General features: G+C 33.9%; 1 protein-coding gene across 1 annotated transcript in view; it reads right to left on the bottom strand.

Moving 5' to 3' along the window:
* The window catches only part of LOC112052709 (lachesin), a 91,216-nt gene extending 76,261 nt beyond the window's left edge, over positions 1 to 14,955 (bottom strand). The window contains exon 1 of the mRNA XM_052881865.1: positions 14,624 to 14,955. The gene's annotated coding sequence lies outside the window, so the exon portion shown is untranslated. The remainder of the gene's footprint in view (positions 1 to 14,623) is intronic.
* Positions 14,956 to 18,492: the final 3,537 nt, after the last annotated feature.

The following is an 18,492-nucleotide window of genomic DNA, read 5'->3' on the forward strand; positions in this document are numbered from 1 at the left end:
GATAGCGGGGTCACTAACGACTGCGTCACGTGGCCGTTTTGGTTCAAAATGGAACATAATACATAAAGGGTAGGTACTTACTCATATTTACCAACAGGTATCACTAATCTTGGCGTAACTTCTAAAATGATCTTACATTATAGTTCCTGCGAGTATGATTGTGGTATCTTAACGTCGAGTACTCAACTTTATACTGCAATTATCGTTCTGTGTAAAGCCTCCTTGCGCCCGTTCATAAGTTACTTTAGAGTTATGCGCTCGGACAGAGTGAATTATTTCAATTTGCGAGGAATAGTTTCCAAGTAATAAAGTTTTTAGGGTTGTTCCGCTTGACTTGTTTTTGTTGGAGTATAAAGAAGATTAAGATTTTCAGCGCTTATCTTCGGCTGATGTACAAACTTTCCTGGGGTATAGAAATATTTTGCTTAATTAATTTTGTAATATTTGACTTAAAAAGTTTTACTATGTACAAACTTAAGTTATTAGTTGTGAGCCCTAAAATTGTATATTCATCATGATAATCTTTAATTGGTCGAGTTCATCTACATCTTTAAAATAACATCATCATAATCATTACTATATCTTGGCAAGTTCGTTAATGACACTCCTATGATATGCGGGCGACGGGGGGATGACTGCGCGGGTATTAAGTCGTCCGCGCGGGGCATAACTACCGTCCTTCCGGCCCGCGCGGACTATCGGTAGTGTTACGACAAACTATATCAGCCTATTTTAACAGCTCGTTACAGATCCAGTCTCCCACCATATGGAGTGGGAGTATGGAACATAGACCCACCACGCTGCTCCAAAGCCAGCTGGTGGACTTGTGGATGTTATTGTTTGAATTTGTAATAACCACTAACAGGTGTTGATGATAATGAGAAAGATCAATGGCTTAACATGCTCTCTGAGGCACAAAGGTTTTTTACCACCATCTTTCCAGCTCCAAGGTGAGAGTTTTTACTGAAAATATCCTAGAAGAAAGAAAAGCTCTGTACTTCATAACTTGACCTAGTACTCGAACCCAAGAGCAATATGGCTAACCACTTAACCAACTATGTAAGCAGAGCAGTTAAACTAAGATAGATTATGATAAAATACTTCGTTCAATAGGACAATGACTTTGACAAGCCAGGAAAGATTAATTTTTATATCAAATTTAACCAACAATCATCTGCAGTAATTATTAATGTTTATTTTAATATCACGTTGCATATAATTAAAGCAAACATGTGTTAAAATTTAACTTAAAATTTAATATTAATTATTTATCAGCAATTCCATACAACATTGTTAATCTAAACAAACACGCACGACACGAAAATGATAAACAATCAAAACCGCTTTTAAATTCAAACATCAAAAGTAATGTTCTAATTTACAATATGAAATCAGTCACAAAGCCAGCATTAATCAGGTAAATGTACAAATTGACACAATACACACAAATTAATGAACGATCAACCGAAAACATTACGGGCGTCCGCGTTCGTAGGCAATTTCAACTCATTTGTAAGAGCAGCAATTATAAACCAGAGTAATCAGTCTATCGCTACAGCCTGCACCGGCGGTGAAATTGTGATTACCTAATCGAAATCACTGTGATCTATGGTCGATGAATTTAATTCAAGGCACATCACTAATTTATTATCAGCCTGTATTATCGACCACCTACACGGTCAGGCTTTCCCTTTTTGTGAGAGGGGCCTCCAATGCGGATTGTCGATATTTTTTTTTTTTTATTCTCTACAAGTTATCCCTTGACTACAATCTCACCTGATGGTAAGTGATGATGCAGTCTAAGATGGAAGCGGGCTAACTTGTTAGGAGGAGGATGAAAATCCACACCCCTTTTCGGTTTCTACACGACATCGTACCAGAACGCTAAATCGCTTGGCGGTACTACTCGGACTGTAAAGACTATGTTAGGAATGGGTACGACAATAGACCAATTGATTTTTAAAAACTGAAGGAGGCACGGGGGTGTAAAACCCTGAACAACCACCACCTTCCCAAGTTCGGGTTGAGATTTTTTTTAAGATAACTTTTTAGTTTTTTTTTAATTTAATGAAAAGCTAGTCCTGACTGACTGGATTCACTAGGTCCTGGATACTGAATCTTTGGAGTACTTTCAGATATTCAGGACTAGGATCTAAAAGCTAGTGATTCAAGCCATATGAATGATATGCAATGGCAAGTTATTCAATTCAAGTATATATTTTCTGAGATTTGTTATTAAAACTACGATTAAAATTTCAATCAAAAGTGTCGATGGCGATTTCGATTGGCAAATCGCACGTGTCCTATTGGACGTCGTCATTTCAGCGTGAGCAGTAAAGTGATTAGGACAGGAAAATCGATTGTGAGCCTAAATATTGACTCTGATCTCAACCTCTATTCGGGTTTTATTCAACGTAGACGTCCTTCTATCAATCGTGCAAAGTTAGAATTATTATTATTGAGTAGATTTTGTTTCTTACAATGAATTTAACTAACGTCAACTAACAAATCACTCATTTGCGGGTGTATAGTATCAATCAATCAATCAATTTATTTATTTGCAGATACATGCATTATATATACAGGTGGTCGGTAGATGTAGATGGTAAATGTATCTTGCCAATTTGGCATGCAAATTATTTATTAAGTATTTAATGATTCAAATGACAATATACTAGCTGATGTTCCGAGGTTTCAACCGCGTAGCTCCTGTTCCCGCGAGAATAAAGGGCTCAAAATGTAGCCTAAGGAACTTACAAATTAACGAGGTATTTTAGTAAAAGAATTTTTGAAATCGGTTCAGTAGATCCAGTGATTACACCTACAACACCACAAACTTTACCTCTCCATAATATCAGTATAGATATCTATTTCAATATTTTTGTTTAAATTTAATATTATTATTATCAACAATATCTTCATTATCAGCTTATTCTAACGAACCACAACCAGGCCTACCTCCTTATAACCTCCTTATGTGGGATACCTCCATATATCCTCCACTATCAGTTATTGATGATCATGATCTCCATTGACTTGCTCTCCGAGGCATGAAATCGTATACCACCTACTTCCCAAATCCAGCATAAAATTTTATGCTAAAAATTTCTTGACAGAAAGGTGAGTTAAGAGAAAGGAACTTGAACTCAGAACATAAAGATCTGAAGCCATATAAGCTAACCACTGAACCAACAAGGCCCTTTTTACTTAACTTATTTTTTTTTATTTGCGGTTGTATATACATAATAAATAAATAATAAATATACTTAAACAATACACATCACTATCTAGCCCCGAGGTAAGCATACATAGTAGCTTGTGTTATGGGTTCTAAGATAGTTGATATTATAATATTAAGTATCTTAGCACCCATGACACAAGCTACTCTGTATGTATGTCTACTTTAATAGTTTCGTTATAATGTATTTTGTCACCGCCTTCTGTTGGCAGCCATTTTTGCTCACGTGTAGAAATTCGTCCTTATGGTATTATACTTTAAGGTAGTTTCGTAGTGCATAATAGGGTAATTCAACTGTATCTACATGAAAAATATCCCGGCACAGGCATACGCTGAGGACACCCTGTAATTAATATCATGGACAGTGAGGCCTAATGAAAGGGGGGAGATATGTGTCGTGCAAAAACTGACCAGTCATGCAACTTTTAGAACAAGAGACAGTCGCAAGATGTAAGTTTAAAAATAATAATAATATGAATGATTGATATTTGTCATTTAAAAGCCTCGCTTCTAAGCGATTAGACTGTTTCACTGTTTTTTTTTATATCATTTATTGTTTTGTATTCTTAATTTATAATTATGATGTACATACAATAAAGAGTATTTTCATTTCACTACGTAACACACACAAGCATTTTAAGATAACTGTAGTACTACTTTGATTGAAAATGCCTTTGAACAAACAAAAAAATGTTACAAAAATCGAACATCAAAGAGTATATATATAGAAGAAGAAAGTTGTATTTTACCAACTTACTATTTTTATGAAAGTTCTAACGGTAAAGCACGACAAAAAATACCTATAGTAATATAATAGACGTTGCAAAATATATATTTTTTTCGTAATGAGATCACGGTAATATTAATAACTATAATAGTACGTGTTTTCATGCGTTAAGAAATGTTGATGTCGTCTCATGAACTTTTCAACCGTCGCGCCGCGTACGAAATTCTAGATGTCAAAATGATAGGCACATATTGCCTGACTATTGATTAGTCGGATGCTGACTGCTGACGTTGTGATTTTATTTTCGTTCTACCCTCCATTTCACTGCTGACGAATAATAGAGAATTATTTCGCTAGTGTTCCCGTCAATGAATTGTGGATACGTCAACCCTTTGAACATATTACTTTCAGCTGGCCAATATTGTTTTCAGCATTCCGTTTTTGCAATAACTTATGATACGAAAGCATTAGATGTTGTTTTATAAAATATTAGCTTGTACTGTATGAGCAGAGTAAAAATATTAATCATTAGTAATTTATTCTTTTTTTATTTACCTATTTTTAAGTTGAGGTCTGGACCTTAGAACCGTGGTGCCTGGTAAAGATATCACGATTTAGAGTTTTATATAGTAGCCTACCATATCTTGCAAAGGTAGGAGTAATGAGTTTTAGAAATACAGATAGAACTGGCGTTTACAAACTCTCGTTCTATTATATTGTCCGTCATCTCTTCAAATACTAAAATATCGATTGAGATTAATTCGTACTGAATTTTTATTTTAGCTCTAATAACGTACAAAATTTTTAATAATTTTATATTGATAGGAGAGAGATAGATGTGAAGGAAGATTTAATTTGCCATCTCTTGGGACCTCAATTTATGATCTCTCGAGCGAATGCGAGAAATTTCCAACTAAAACTACAATAGCTAGTTGGCAAATGCAACTTTAAACAATTTTACAAAACTTCGCCGAAGCTCGAGGTAATTGCAAAAAGTGTTATGAAAGTTAATTGTATTTCACTTTACTTTGCCGTGTGAGTGTGGGGAAATTGGCACTATTCCAGAAAAAATATTAACCTTTTAGGGTGAGTACATAATGCTGTCTTTACGATACGACAATATTTTCAATCTACTTTCAAAAAGCTTCACAATCCGAGTAGAACGCCGGGTATTAGATCAGCAAGTATTAAGCAATTAGTTTACAGAAGAAATAATCATATTTTTTTGGGACCTGATTAATAAAAATATGAGCCAAACGCCAACTGACCATGATGGTTTATATCTCAACTGTTTCATGACGTCATGTTAACAACTCCTTTACAAACAGAGCGTTTGACAAAAACATTAGTTAACAATTAGTTTGACGTGTATTACATCAAGTAACATTGTGATGTTACAAAATGGTTATAAATTGGTTGAAAATTTATAGAAAAATACTAAAAATAATGTAATTTTACCCCTACAAGGTGTTGGAAGTTTTTTTAATATAAGTATATATTTTGAGTTATATTTTTAGAAAATTATTAGTAGACTATTTATTATACAAAAACATGCCAAAACATAAATAGAAAGTCGCGGGCGTCCGCTATTATTAATATAAAAATGGAAAGCTAAACTTGTAACGAAACAGTAATGTCGACCAAACACATGAACAATATACACAGACCTTTAGCAAAAATACACAAGGCAGGTTATCTAATTTGAAGAGATTACGACAAAAATAGACATTGCAAGTCTCGGATCGGAATGGCCAGCGGAAAATTAAAGCAAGAGAAAACTGAATCTCTTAATAACTTAATGGGATTTAGAGAATATATCTTGAAAGGAACGTTTTTAAATTATGTCCCAATTAACCCTTAACACCAAGAGTGTCTGCTCAATGGGAGGTTAAATCTTAGCTTATATAAAATAAAATTAAACGTTTATTTAATGGAGTGGTGCTTTTCTCAAATGATTTCAAAGTATAAAGATGTATAGTTGGTGAGGTTGAAGGGGTAATCTCAAGATCTATTTAACCGATTTTGAAAATTTACTTAGCACTAAAAAGCCCTGTTATTTTTGAATTTTATAGGTTATTATATATATCCGTATTCTGACGGGAACGGGATCTACGCGTGTGAAACCATGGGCCATCTGCTAGTGTTTATATAAAAGTTGATTTATTTTGCGGTTATGTTGTTAACTTATTTATTTATTTTATTTATATATACTTTACTAGCCGACGCTCGCGACTTCGTCCGCGTTAATGTTACTTGTGGATAATGTAGCTTTCGAATGGTGAAAGTATTTTTAAAATCGGTCCAGTCGTTTTTGAGCCTATTCATTACAACCAAACAAACAAACAAACATACAAACAAAGTTTTCCTATTTATAATATTAGTATAGATTGCACAACAAAGAATACAGAAGAAAACATAGAAAACAAGTATATGCAAAGGCGGTCTTATTGCTTAGAGCAGTATCTGCCAGACAGACATTGGAATTAATGTTATTAATAACTTAATAATTAATACATAGTTATATGTAACGCTATGGGCGGCAAAATTATTTGCTGTAAGGAGTACTGCTTGTTTCTATTAATGCGAAGGTTCAACTCTAAAAGAGATATAGCAGCCGTGCAATACATAATCTTTAATACTGCTACTGCTCTATACCATTATTGTAAGTCTGTATTTTGAAAACAATATTTATTAATTCGGAGAATTTATTGTTGTTTACTTAAGTAAATGTGTTATCTATAGTCTATACTGAAATCCTAGGATGGCATTGCTAGAGCTATTTTGAATAAAATAATTATAGAACCGTCTTGGGGTTTCTGGAACAATTCTTAGGTTCTAGTAATCTTGAAAAATCAGGTTTGATAAACATGAGTCAACCTTTAAATATCAGTAATCAACCTATTTTAAAGGCTAAATACTGGACCAGGTATCTCTCCATAAAGGAGGGTATATGGAGTTCGATATCTCCTGTTTTTTAATTAAGATAAACAAGACCAAATTAAACAATAATATGTATAATATTATGTTATATTTCAAGCTAGCCTCCAATTACAAAATTATACACTATCACTTTACTTAAGATCCTTAACTCCTTATATCATCCCTCTACTATTGTTCATGAAATGGATGTATCCTCAGATATCGAGATGCTGTCTTAAATTTACAGCATGTCTCTAAATCACTGCACAGGAAACATTCCCACAGTCCCAGTCACAAGCCCAGCTATGGCTCACACTATTGAAATTCATGGGGCGTCACACGAAAGTGTCTGTCCTTTATATTTGAACTAGATATGGTATGCTCGCCACGTTTTATGTTTTACACGCTATCCCATCTAGTAAATGATCTGACAAATGCAATTAGGTAAAATATTGACATTATAAAAAGGTGAGGTTAGATTTTTTTTTGTTTGTTACGAATCAGCTTGATAAAATATTTTTTTATGAGTAATAATTCGAATGAATTTTCCAGGATAAAAGTAGCCTATACATTCCTCAATAAATTGAATAATATCCTCATCTACCTTCCAGTGAAAGTCCCATTAAAGTTCACTCAGCCCTTCATAAGATTGTCTCGGACCAAAAAAACAGCCAGCAGACAGACAAACATTTTTTTAAAGAGCTTGTTTGTGTTTTGGTTTCGTGTAAATTACTACAAGCGCTTGAGAAAACACAGTTATTTTAAAATTACAGACAGACATTTAAATTTGTTTTAAAATTAATATAGATGTTTATAGATGTGCGAATCAAAATTTGATCAAAATAAAAATAACCATATTTTTATAAATTACACAAGATAAACGAGTAAAGTGCTAAGTTGCAATGTAACTAGTAAATAAACTAACCTTTATTTCTATAGCACTGAAAGTGAAACTAGTCTGTACTACTGTAATTACATTTTGAAATATATTTTGTAATATTTTCATAACTTTTCATAACGTTTTTAAATGAGAAGTATCGAAATTGAGGTCAGAAATTACAGTTGCAACTATGTTGTAAAGAGTTGAACCAGTGCAGTGCATTTATCGCAATGAATTCAATATTGTAATTCAGTGGATGGTGTCATTTCCTGAACCTACTGGATGAAAGGCTTGCAGCTCCTATTGTACTTTTTTTATTCTTTACAAGTTAGCCCTTGACTACAATCTCACCTGATGGTAAGTGATGATACAGTCTAAGATGGAAGCGGGCTAACTTGTTAGGAGGAGGATGAAAATCTACATCCCTTTTCGGTTTCTACACGACATCGTACTGGAACGCTAAATCGCTTGGCGGTACGTCTTTCGGTAGGATGGTAACTAGCCACGGCCGAAGCCTCCCACCAGCCAGACCTGGACCAACTTCTCTATCGACCCAGACGGAGATCTAACCTAGGACCTCCGTTTTGTAAATCCACCGCGCATACCACTGCGCCACGGAGGCCATCATATAATGTACTATCAAATTTAAAATACGGTTAAAATTTCGTTTTAATTTTACAGAAATAATTAACCAGAATATGCCTGGAAGTTAAGTTTTTTTGGCTGAAATATGAGAAGTGATAGATTCAACTCAACAATTAAATTATAAAAATATTTTTACTGATGATTTAAAATGATGAATAAAGTGAGTTTGTTTTGGAATTCGATTTTAAATTCCCGTCACGAGATGCATTATTATTTTTTAGAAATTTTTAGAGCTTTGCCAATTTTATGTAACGCCTATGGGAGTTTTAGTGTAAGCTTTAATGAAATACAATTTAATTTAACACAACATTTTCGTTTTTGAAAAAATAAAAGGAAACGTTCACTATGCTATGTTCGTTACCCCTAATACAGTTTTTTCTATACTTATAAGATGATAAATGTTCTATTTTATTAAAAGAAGGATTTTTGGGACATTGCTAAAGAATTACCCTTGAATAATATTTGCCAAGTCAAATCGTGATCGGTCCTTTGTTCGTGTCAAGTACTGGGGTTTTCTCTGTATCGTATGACATTCGAAAAATAACACTCGTGAAATAACACTTTCGATAAAACTTTTACATGTTTTGTTTAAAAGCGTTCAACTTGGAGAATCTAGTCTTTATGTATGCAGTACGTAGACGCTTATATTATAACGAGGAAAAGTTTGTGGTATTGTGAGGGGTAATATCTGAATCATTATACTACTAAACAGATTTTGAAAATTCTTTTACCACTAGAAAGCCACGTTATTTATTAGTTTATTATCATACGAGTATTTTATCCCCGTATTCTCACAGGAAGGACAACTACGCGGCTGCAACCGCGAAGTGTCGGCTAGTCTTACTATATAATAGTGAATCATTGCATATTAAATCTAATCATAAAAATGATAAGTAGGATTTGAGTTACTATTTCGAACTCCAAACTAAGCTTAATTTTTCCAAGAATAGTTCACAGAAATCTGTCCACTTTTTTTTTTAATTTCAGGGATATAAAGTACAGCTTGTATCCATCTATAAAGGGCTCGCAACTCACTGCACGAGTGGCTTGGGAAGTAGCGAGGGAAGTAGGCAGAGGCGTCGTGTGGTCCCGTTAATAGTTCTACCGCATTTAATTTCGCTCGTCCTTTCGAGGAACGTTATGTGGCTGCGGCTCACCTTATTTTAATAGAATAATTAAATAGTAAGTAGTAAGTCGTGATATCCTAGTGGATGTGACCTCTGTCTTCGATTCAGATCAGGTTCGGGGCATGCACCTCCAACTTTTTGGTTATGTGAATTTAAAATAAATTAATATCACGTGTCTCAAACGGTGAAGGTAAAACATTGTGAGGATACCTGCATACTTGAGAATATTCTTAAAACTCTACGTGTGAGAAGTCTGCCAACCCACATTGGGCCAGCGTGGTGGACTATTGGCCTAACCCCTCCTACTCTGACAAGAGACTTGTGCACAACAGTGCGAACAGTTCCAGGAATTCCACACAGTAAAAGCCTGGACCAAAAGCTAGTACAAATATAAATCAACAAATAAGTATTGCCTGTGATAATTTATGGCACACCTCTACCCCATTGTTCGTGTAATGGATGTGCCCTCAGATATCAGTGGCTACCGTCTTTAAATTACTCACCGTACCGGAAACGTAGCCTTACTCGTGACTGCAAATCCACTTAGTTGTATTTCACACACTATTAAGATAAGGAATAAAAATTACTTTTATCGCTGCGTTAGTGTAATGGACTTTTATTACATCCTGATTGTGTTTAAGATTGTGGCAATAAACAAATCTCCTACACACATTCAGTAAAAGAAAAACGAATTCAATTAAAAAAATAGTTTTACATTTATGAAAATATTTTTGTAGTTGGCATGCCCTGTGACGCAGAGCGTAAATCGCTTTTCTTTGGGAATATAGTATATTGTGAATATAATAAATGTAATATTATTATATACCGTATGCGCTGATAATAATCATTATCTACCAAAAGTTGTGTGTGAAACTAATGTAGTGTTAGCAAAGCAGAAACATATATACTAGCTGACCTGGCAAACATTGTTTTGTCTTATAAAGTATGGGGTGGTCTACACTTATCATTTAAGGTTATAAAAATAGACGTTGGCCGATCCTCAGTCCAACCGATATATGCACACAAAATTTAATAAAAATAGTTTGGTATTAGAAAACGGCTTTCATACCATTCGCCTCTCTGGATGTTCGTTATACTATCGCCTACATAGAGAGCAATACTTTGAAAGGCTTGCACGCACGTCCTACAAAGTGCTGTCCTGTGTCTATATACCTGAGGCTGGTTATAAGCATGTGCATAATTACATCAGCAATAGCCAGCAATGCTGCAGCATATGCAGCAGGAAAAATCATTGTGGTAGTACTTTCAGTTCTACCAAAAAGCTTGCTACTACAATAAATATCCTTTCCTTAATGATTACTAAAAAGGCTCAGTGCCAGTGGATATGACCTCAGCCTCCGCTTCCGAAGGGTATGGGTTCGAATCCGGTCCGGAGTATGCACCTCCAACTTTTCAGTTGTGTGCATTTTAAGAAATTAAATATCACGTGTCTTAAACGGTGAAGGAAAAACATCGTGAGGAAACGTGCATACCGGAGAATTTTCTTAATTCTCTGCGTTTGTGAAGTCTGCCAATCCGCATTGGGCCAGCGTGATGGACTATTGGCCTAACCCCTCTCATTCAAAGAGGAGACTCGAGCTCAGCTGTGAGCCGAATATGGGTTGATAATGATGAATGATTATTTAAAATGTAACGAAGAACGGTAGGTACTATACAAAAAATTTAAAGCTCAAAAACATATGAATTCAACACTTATTTTATTTATTGTCTCGGCGCGGAGACTTTAAATTTTACGTTTTCATTAATTTGGCTACTCAGAATAATTGCAGGCAAACAAAAAGTCCTTTGTAAATTACTCTTGCGCTGCGTTTTCATCAAAATTAATTCGAGCTTATCTTGCTTCCATTGGAAAAGAACTGGGACTATCCAATTACTGTAAAGGAGGATAAATATTTTTTTTTATGAATTTACTATAATTACTTGTAAAAATGTGTCAAAATATCCTTCAATCGAGTACCTTTAAATTGTAGTGTTGTTAATTACTGCTACTGTCACTTTGGTTCAGTGGTAAGCCTATGTGGCTTCGAATAACGAGGATTTATTACCTGGCTATGAAATATTAAGCTTTTATTTCTTTCAAGAATTATTCAGTAAACAAACGTGTCCCGAATTTACTAGTGATACTTTCCAGTGCCTCTGAGAGTACTATAGGACGTGTTACAGTTTTACTTTGAAAATGAATAGATTTTTCATTTTACTGTAATTAATATATATGTATGTTACCATTGTAGTTTATACTAATTTTAATTGTTTTATTTTATAAATACGAGTATAATATAGCCTATAGTTCTCATTTAAATAAATGTAGCCACGCCTCCGAGATGTATGTAAAAATTTCAAGCAACTTTCTAATAGATTAGATGATTCTAAGTGTAAATAGACTTTTCTTTTTTCATGATAAGTGAAAGTTATTAATTTTTCAATTTATAGTAATCATATCATCAGTATTATCTAGGAATATTTTGTGTTGCAAGCGAAAATATTGAAATTGTGAATGGTCGTTATCTCTTTTAGAGATTCAGAAGAACAGAATTTTTTCGAAAGCTCTTAAAAATATTCCGTATACTGAAAATCATACAGAAAATGAATTGAATATTAAATTATGTTGGTCCTCATTCTGTATAAAACTGACGAAGCTTCTTGTTGGGCTTTCAAGAAGCTTTTAAGTTAATGAATAGGTAAGTAAAAAATATATATTGACTATGATGTACACAGATGTTTTGCAGGAATGTCTTTGTAAATTATTTTGAGTTGATTTTATTCTACGAGAAAAGTACCCAATCTAGCTTAGATTAAAAATATTTTTTTATCTAGCCAACACTTTTATTGATAAAAACTAAAACTTTATCCAGTTTACATAGAGGAATTTCCTTAATTTTTCGTTACATAAGAACCTTTTATAGTAGGTAGGTTGTATTAGAAAACATGAAAAAATTTATAAAATTAGTCTATAATAAATCACGTCATGAATTGAGAACACCTCGTTCTCAATTCATGACGTGATCATGTGAAAAAGCGATTGATTTTTAGTAATCTAAATAGGCTGTTTTTACTATTAAATCTTCAGGTTTTTTTAGGGATCCTTATCTCATAACAAAACACATGGAGCCCAAAGATTTGATTCACACGGCCTCTTTCTGCATGGTTTTTAAAGTATACCTACGTTTAAACTTATAAATTACGGTATACGTGTTTTGCAGTATCAACGATGTGTAAAATGTTCTATAATATATAAAATAGCCGTGATAGCCCATTGGATATGACCTCTGCCTCCGATTCCGGAGGGTGTGGGTTCGAATCCGGTCCTCACCTCCTACTTTTCAGTTATGTGTATTTTAAGAAGTTAAATATCACGTATCTCATACGGTGTAGGAAAAACATCTGCAAACCAGAGAATTTTCTACGTGTGTGAAGTCTGCCAATCCTCATTGGGCCAGCGTGGTGGACAATTGGCCTAACCCCTCTCATTCCGAGAGGAGACTCGAGCTCAGCAGTGAGCCCAATATGGGTTGACAATGATGACGATGATAAAAATGTTCTAATCAAGCAGGTACCTAAAAATTTGTACGGAACCTAAGTTGGCGACTGCCAATCGCCACTAGTACTTGTACGTTTTTCCCTATACCCTATATTTTGTCAACGACTAACAGGTTATATATTATAAATTTATCCCCATGGGAACGAAAACTACGCGGGTGAAACCGCGGTGCGTTCGCTTGTATTATTATAAAATATTAAAAGTATAATTTTTTATTTCAATTAATATATAAATCTAACATCGTCCTACAAATTATTACTTTATTACGTTAAAATAATATCTTATGATTATAATTTGTCTGATGATGTTCGTAAATATCATTTGAACATTATACCATCTACCTATCTATATTGTGAATTTGAGTAGGTGCCCGTTTCAGTTTTTTATCTTGCTGAATAGGTATTGAAGCTCCTTTAAAAACTTTAAAGAAATCTTTTGAGGAGAATTTTAAAGAGCTTGTTTACTTCAGTGATTTTAATCTCTTAATATCACGAGCAAAGAATTTTAAATAAGTAACTAACATTTTTTATTTTTGTAATTTCTGAATAAGTCTTGTTTAGTGTTTTTATTACAAGTAATTATTTGTGAAAGAATGAAATCAGTGTAAATAATGATGTTTGGATAATTCTCAGCTGTACCAGCCTTCTCAATCGGTGGTAGTCTCTGCAAATATTTTTTTTGTATTAAAAGTGCTTGTAAACTAGGCCTGCTGCGGTTATACTATACTTATATTCTTTTTTATTAACAAATTAATTATTGGTATAATGAAGTTGTTACATATTATTATGAAAAAGATTGAAATTCAAGAAATCAAGATTGAAATTAAAAATCCAAAACTTTTTATTTTATGTTAACTAGGCCTACTTTAAGAATTTTGGATTTTTAATTTGAAGTAATTAAAATAATACCTACATAAGAAAATTACAAAATTAATGAGAGCCTTTTCTTAAATTTATTATGTTTTTTTTTAATTTAAATTAAAAAGAAAATATTTTTAGCTATCGTAGAACATTTTTGGTAAATTATATATAGATCATGGTTTTTTAATAAGTTAGTAAGAGTTAGATGTAACCCAAACACACACATTCACATATAACCTATAAATTTAATACAACCTTTTTTAGGAAGTCGTTTGTATTATATATTCAGTACACGCCTGATGAGAAGCAGTAATGTGGTCTAAATAAGAATGAGCATGCTTTTAAAAATTACACAAAAATCTAAAATAAATCTAGTAAATAGATACACTTTACATTAAAATAATAAATAACTACTCGACTCATAGAGGCATAATAGGATAAATAAAAATATTCGCTTTTGGGACGATTTTTAAAAGCTCTATGCCCAATAAACCTCATTGGGGCAGGGTTAAATTCGAAATTATTCTTTCTTACAGAATTACATTTCTATCCTGAAAGAAAAGACGAAATTCTGATACTAAAATCAAGGATATTAATTTATTTAACATATTAACTATAAAAATGAAATTAATATTTAAGCAAAGCTCAATTATTTCTTTAGCACTTACCACATAATAACTGGTTTATTTGTAAAACTACATTGGCAAAGTAATTCTTCCTCAACTATTTATTTATACAATATATGCACCTCATACGTCCTTTGCACATCACACATAACGAGTTTCACTTCAAAAAAACATTTTTTTTCAGTCAAATAATTTCACATCAGTGTCATATAAACGCACACGTAGATATAAAGTCCAACTGTAAGTAACAACAACGTTTTTCACTGTAATTTGCGCGTACACAAAGTGCAACTAAACTCGATGTTGTATTGCAAAGTTGCGTGCTGATCCAATACAGACCCAACCTGGATCACGGCGCGTACTGGTACTACGTACGTACTGCCGGCGTCTCTTCAGCGATGCAGCGCGATCCATGCGCGGCTGACTGCGAAGGAGGAGTCTTCAACTAAACCACGCCTACCAAGGAGCTACACATTTCTTTTTCAATATGTGTAATTCAATTTCGCTTATGTCTTCGCTGGGAAAGTTGATGCCCCGTTGTCGTTCAACACAATGTTTTTTATGTAAACTGTAATGTAGTTCGTGAACCGAGTCGGCCCGCGTTACTACACCGTCTGATTTTCTCTTCCCTCTTTTTTTTGCCAATTTCACGTGCGGTTGCTCATATCTAGCTGTATGGTAATATGAATTTGGGAACGCTTTGGAACTCGGAATAAATGGATTTGACTACGGAACTCGTGTGACCTTTCGAATTGAATTTTATTCGTTTAACTATAAATAAAAACAGATTCACTTTTTTATTTTTTCCTTTTTTTGAATGGTGTAGAAAAATAGTGTTTTATGAATTTTAAGCACAATGGAAAATAGAATAAAATTTCATTTTCAATTAAATATGTATATATTTGAAAGTGTGTTTGTCTGTCTGTCTGTTTATTTGTCCATCTTTCACGGCAAACCGAAGCGACGAATTGACGTGATTTTTTAAGTGGAGATAGTTGAAAGGATGGAGAGTGATATATGCTACTTTTTGTTTCTTTCTAACTCCCCACTTCCCTAAAATATGGTGGAAGTTTGTATGGAGCTTTTTGCAATTTTCAAGGTAGAAAGCTAAAAATTGGTATGCAGAATTTTTGTGACTAAAAAACTGTGCATGATTTTTTTTATATGGGATTTATTGCAATTTTTAAAGTAGGAAGCTAAAATCGGTACACAGTAGAATAGTGTAGGGATTGAAGGAGTAGGGGTAAGATAGGGGTTGGGTAGGGTAGAGGTAGGGTAGGGTGCATTTAAGTTTCTAATGGTGGGAGTAGGGAAGGGTAGAGAAGAAGCGAACAGCTTGACCGGATCTGCTAGTTTTTATAATACAAAAATTGCTCTAATTAATTACACGCCCACATTTGAGTGAAGGAATTACTGTGAAAAAATCTCAATTCAATCAAATTCTGTACAAAAAAGTTGTGTACTCAGTAAGTAACCTGACCATGACCTTAATATAGGGAAAAACTTTTATCTGTTGTTACTTACAAATCTTATACAAGATATCACATCACACTAATATTATAAATGCGAAATTTTGTGTGTAAGTGTTTGTTCCTTCTTTACGCTGCGGCTACAAAAGCGATTTGGCTGAAAATTGGAATGAAAATAGTGTTACAGAAGGTGGGAGAAGTAAAATAATATTTTCACTGTACACAAATTTATTCGATAACAATTTCAGCATAGCTTCCGCTATAATGTTAATATTACACGCTGATGGTAGTATATCAATGAATCTGCTAAACAACCCTCTATTTTATAATATTTGCAAAGTTAGTGTCTACTGTTGGTAGCACGAATATGTTAACAATACAAGTACGTTTTAATAATAGTTCCGGAGTATTATTATACAAACCAAACGTTATAATTCTATCTAAAACACATTAATAATTAAAAGATATTTATAACGATCGTAAAATAATATTAAAATATCGAAACACAAAGTTGAGAAATTAAATACAAACTAAATCATAACGTGACGTCATAGTTGTCAAGAGTAAAATAACCAATGATGAATTTATATCATGTAAAATAAATAATTATATTTATATCAATAATTAATAATAACCTCTCCACTGTTCGGATTGATAATCATTGTTACTTAATTAAATTTAACTATAATAACCGGAAGTCATAAAAGTATGAAATGAAATGACGCTACTATACGCTAGGCGGCGACACTTATCTATACGAAATAGGCGGGAAGCAGGTACTATTTGTAACAATAGATTTAACTCTGACTTAACACATAGGCTACTTTTCATCCCGGAAAAATCCATGGTTCCCGGATTAATGAAAAACTGAATTTCACGCAAGGCGCGGGCATCCGCTAGTTACGAATATAAATTAAAAATAACAAAAAAAATAGGGTACGGTGCCAACTATTTTGCATAACCTTTACTTACACTTTACAGGAAAAGCTTTTAAGGAAGATATTTTGTTAAATAAAATTTCAATGCATATTTTAATGATCGCTTACCTATTCCACTATGTAGGTCATATTTAATGTATTGTGTACATTACAAAGTACCAATAAATCCTACCCAAAAACCCGCAAACCGTTACCGCAGTGTACCGCGCACACGGCGAGCCTTGTAAAGGAATTCACTAAATTATAACAGTAAATTAAACGCTAGTTTCATTTGCGTTACAAAGTGAATTATGTGTCGGTGTCTCAGTTCTGTCACCGCCAAAGTTACTACGGTTCAAAATTAATACAGTGCCATAAGCCAGCGTAATACCCTTACGTCCTCAAGACACCTACTTCACCGTATCAAATTTTGTTTCAACGTTCAAGGGATTTACTTCTCTATTTTCTTCTTAAGAAGGTCTGTTTCTTGATGTAGAATTCTTGGTTCATAAGACATTTTGCAATTTTTTAATGATTATTATTAAATGTGCACCTATTTGTTTAGTGTCGTATTTAACAACACCCTAATGAGAGTCGACGCCTATGAATTACATTATTTAAATTCATGTCGACATTTACCTGTACCAATACGACTGTCGCCTAAAGTATCAAGTTTTATGCATAACAATGCTGATGTCTATATAGTAGAGTATTTCAACCTACAAGTAAAATTTAACCGCTAACGCCCGATATGTAAACTCCTGAATAAAAAAAAAATATATTTTTTTTTATTCTTTACAAGTTAGCCCTTGATTACAATCTCACCTGATGGTAAGTGATGTGCAATCTAAGATAGGAGCGGGCTAACTTGTTAGCAGGAGGATGAAAATCAACACCCCTTTCGATTTCTACACGACATCATACCGGAACGCTAAATCGCTTGGCGGTACGTCTTTGTCGGTAGGGAGGTAACTAGCCACGGCCAGACCTGAACCAATTAAGAAAACTCAATCGGCTCAGCCGGGGGTCGAACCCAGGACCTCCGTCTTGTAAATCCACCATGCATACCACTGCGCCACGGAGGCCGTCTCCTATATAATCTGTCGACTTCACATAAATAAACTAATTTTGTAGATATAATTCAACCTCTATAAATATCATTTATCTTGGAAATCTGTAAGAGGGGTACGATTTGTATTCAATTTGTGATTTTTTTTTTATTTCGTTACTACTTTTTAAGTTTATATCTCAAAGAGTCGCGAAGCTGAAGTGGCAATGGGCGGGGCACATATTTCGAAGAGCCGATGGACGTTGCGGTTCCCAGGTGCTGGTATAGCGACCCAGCTGCACCTGAAAGCCTAGTGTTGGTTGATTCACCATCAGGTGGACTGATGGCATCAAGCGAGTCGCAGAGTTTTGCAGGATGCAGGCGGCTCAAAATCGTGATGTTTGAAGGCCCTACAACAGGCTTATGTCCTGCAGTGGACATCCAGCGGCTTATATGATGAAGTTGTTTAAAAAATTG

The sequence above is a fragment of the Bicyclus anynana genome, chromosome 1 (assembly GCF_947172395.1).
Source record: "Bicyclus anynana chromosome 1, ilBicAnyn1.1, whole genome shotgun sequence".
NCBI lineage: Eukaryota > Metazoa > Arthropoda > Insecta > Lepidoptera > Nymphalidae > Bicyclus > Bicyclus anynana.